This window comes from Mesoplodon densirostris, chromosome 13 (assembly GCF_025265405.1).
Source record: "Mesoplodon densirostris isolate mMesDen1 chromosome 13, mMesDen1 primary haplotype, whole genome shotgun sequence".
Classification (NCBI taxonomy): Eukaryota; Metazoa; Chordata; class Mammalia; order Artiodactyla; family Ziphiidae; genus Mesoplodon; species Mesoplodon densirostris.
In genome coordinates this window covers 33,890,189-33,894,228 of record NC_082673.1, presented here as the reverse complement: position 1 = coordinate 33,894,228, position 4,040 = coordinate 33,890,189, and positions in this window count along the sequence as shown.

The following is a 4,040-nucleotide window of genomic DNA, read 5'->3' as shown; positions in this document are numbered from 1 at the left end:
CTCAGCCATGAAAAGGAATGAAACTGGGTCATTTGTAGAGAAGTCGATGGATCTAGAGACTGTCATACAGAGTGAAGTAAGTCAGAAAGAGAAAAACAAATATTGTATATTAAGGCATATATGTGGAACCTAGAAAAATGGTACAGATGAACTGGTTTGCAGGGCAGAAATAGAGACACAGAGGTAGAGAACAAACGTATGGACACCAAGTGGGGGAAGCCATGGGGTGGTGGTGGTGGGATGAGTTGGGAGATTGGGATTGACCTGTATACATGTATATGCATAAAATAGATAACTAATGAGAACCTGCTGTATAAAAAAATAAATAAAATTAAATTTCAAAATTTTTAAAAATAAAACAGAAAAAGTTCTTCCATTCACACAGATGTATTTATATGAATGAATTATTTCCATGCTTATATCTATAAATACATAAAAGAGGAATAAAATCTAACTTGAACCAAAAAAGAAAAAAAAACCTAAACCAACAGTTATACAGAGGAAAATCCTACCAAGGCACTTGCTCCAGCGATAAACAATTCTGAAATTGGTCAGAGGTGGGGAATCATCTCCCATACAGAGAGCAGCCCCGCCCCCCCACGCAAGGCACGTCCTCATTGCAAAGCTGGGGGACCGTGCTGAGGCCTCTGTGAGTAAACGTGAGATGAGCCCCAGGCCTGCTGCTGCTGAACTCTTCCCACCCTTCCCAGGTAAAACACCTGAATATGTACAAGGGCTTGAAAGCCTAGAGGAAGGGCCGTGGAGCCACACCAGCGACAGCACGCAGGCCAACTTGCTGCCTGCAGGCCAGCCAGGATGGTCCTGGCCCCGGACGCTCTTCTGGAAGCTTTCCATTTCCCTGCCTGAGATACCCCTCCTGTCCCGGCCCCCACTCCTTTTTTTCCTTCCTCACCTCAGCCCGGAGAGAAATTCCAGTGGAAGTCATGGGTGACAAATCCTCTTCTTTACAGGTGGCAGCCTGGCAACTCCTGCAGAAAGTCCAGCAGAGCCCCACTCACACCGGGCCACCAACAAAGCCGTGGACCCTCACACCCTCCCACCAGCACAGCCCCGAGACTGCTGACGGGGCAGAGAATATGGAGTCAGGCACAGCTGCAGAGGCTATTGCTGCCTGGAGTGCTGTTTCTATTGACCTCAACCCAGGCACACCTGGGGAGGGCTTGCCGGCAGGGTCAGGCTGCCCAGGTCAGCTAATCCTCAGCCCACAGGGAATCACATTGCAGAAAATGGACCTCGCTAAGACAGAATATTAGCCAAGGAAAAAAAGGACACAATGCCATTTGCAGCACCGTAGATGAGTCTAGAGGTAATCACGTGACTTGGAGTAAGTCAGAAGGTGAAAGACGCATATCGTAGGATATCACTTATAGGTGTTCCCTAAAAATTGATACCAGGGCAGATATTTCCACGGAGAAGGGCAATCACAGATTCATTAAACAAACTTATGGTTCACCAATGGAAAGGTGCGAGGATTGGATTCATTACGATATCGGGGTTAACAGACATATACAAACACAGGTGAAATATATAATCACCAAAGACCTACGGAATACCAAGAGAAGACTACTCAACATTCTGTAATAACGCACATGGGAAAAGGGTCCCAGGAAGAACAGACATATGTATATGTGTAAAAGAACCACATCTTGCACACCTACAACAAGCCAAACGTTGTAATCAAACTTGCTGTAATAAAAAATAAAAAACTAAATTAAAAAAACGAACAAGAAGAAGTGAGACAAACTTGAGGGGCTTTCTCCTGGCACATTCCATTCTAAATTCCAATCTAGAACATGACTTCCATTGAGGCTCTGTTGCCCTAGTAACCAGATTTGGTAAGGGAGAACTGCTGCCACCTTGTGGCCGTTTCACACAACAGCAGCTTTAATCCCAGCGCTAATGGTCAGTGGATATTCCAAATCACTGCAGGCCTGTAAATGACACCTGCCCTGAAAACAAATCCTGGGGTCATATATCGACCAAAAAATTCAAAAGACGTCCATATTTCAAAACGACAGTTTCAAGAGGCATATTTCACGCACATTAGTGTTCTGCTTCGTTTGCTTTCTTTCTTTTTTGGTTAAAAAAACGGGAATGGCAAAAGGCAACCCTCAGAATGGGCGAAAAGGTTCGCAAAAGAATCAATGGACAAAGGTTTAATCTCCAATGTATATAAACAGCTCACACAGCTTAATATTCATAAAACAAACAACCCAATACAAAAATGGGCAGAAGATCTAAAGAGACGTTTCTTCAAAGAAGTCACAGAGATGGCCAAGACGCACATGAAAAGCTGCTCAACATCACTAATTATTAGAGAAATGCAAATCAAAACGACAATGAGGTATGACCTCACACCTGTTAGAATCGGCATCATCAGAAAATCTAGAAACAACAAATTCTGGGGAGGGTGTGGACAAAAGGAACCCTCTTCCACCATTGGTGGGAAGGTAAACTGATACAGTCACTATGGAGAAGAGTATGGAGGTTCCTTTAAAAAACTAAAAAGAGAATTACCATAGGATCCAGCAATCCCACTTCTGGGCATATACCCAGAGAAAACCATAAATCAAAAAGACACATTCACCACAATGTTCATTGCAGCACTATGTACAATAGCCAGGTAATGGAAGCAACCTAAATGCCCACAGACAGACGAATGGATAAAGATGTGGTACATATATAAAATGGAATATTACTCAGCCATGAAAAGGAATGAAACTGGGTCATTTGTAGAGAAGTCGATGGATCTAGAGACTGTCATACAGAGTGAAGTAAGTCAGAAAGAGAAAAACAAATATTGTATATTAAGGCATATATGTGGAACCTAGAAAAATGGTACAGATGAACTGGTTTGCAGGGCAGAAATAGAGACACAGAGGTAGAGAACAAACGTATGGACACCAAGTGGGGGAAGCCATGGGGTGGTGGTGGTGGGATGAGTTGGGAGATTGGGATTGACCTGTATACATGTATATGCATAAAATAGATAACTAATGAGAACCTGCTGTATAAAAAAATAAATAAAATTAAATTTCAAAAATTTTAAAAATAAAACAGAAAAAGTTCTTCCATTCACACAGATGTATTTATATGAATGAATTATTTCCATGCTTATATCTATAAATACATAAAAGAGGAATAAAATCTAACTTGAACCAAAAAAGAAAAAAAAAACCTAAACCTAACAGTTATACAGAGGAAAACCCTACCAAGGCACTTGCTCCAGCGATAAACAATTCTGAAATTGGTCAGAGGTGGGGAATCATCTCCCATACAGAGAGCAGCCCCGCCCCCCCACGCAAGGCACGTCCTCATTGCAAAGCTGGGGGACCGTGCTGAGGCCTCTGTGAGTAAACGTGAGCTGAGCCCCAGGCCAGCTGCTGCTGAACTCTTCCCACCCTTCCCAGGTAAAACACCTGAATATGTACAAGGGCTTGAAAGCCTAGAGGAAGGGCCGTGGAGCCACACCAGCGACAGCACGCAGGCCAACTTGCTGCCTGCAGGCCAGCCAGGATGGTCCTGGCCCCGGACGCTCTTCTGGAAGCTTTCCATTTCCCTGCCTGAGATACCCCTCCTGTCCCGGCCCCCACTCCATTTTTTCCTTCCTCACCTCAGCCCGGAGAGAAATTCCAGTGGAAGTCATGGGTGACAAATCCTCTTCTTTACAGGTGGCAGCCTGGCAACTCCTGCAGAAAGTCCAGCAGAGCCCCACTCACACCGGGCCACCAACAAAGCCGTGGACCCTCACACCCTCCCACCAGCACAGCCCCGAGACTGCTGACGGGGCAGAGAATATGGAGTCAGGCACAGCTGCAGAGGCTATTGCTGCCTGGAGTGCTGTTTCTATTGACCTCAACACAGGCACACCTGGGGAGGGCTTGCCGGCAGGGTCAGGCTGCCCAGGTCAGCTAATCCTCAGCCCTCAGGGAATCACATTGCAGAAAATGGACCTCGCTAAGACAGAATATTAGCCAAGGAAAAAAAGGACACAATGCCATTTGCAGCACCGTAGATGA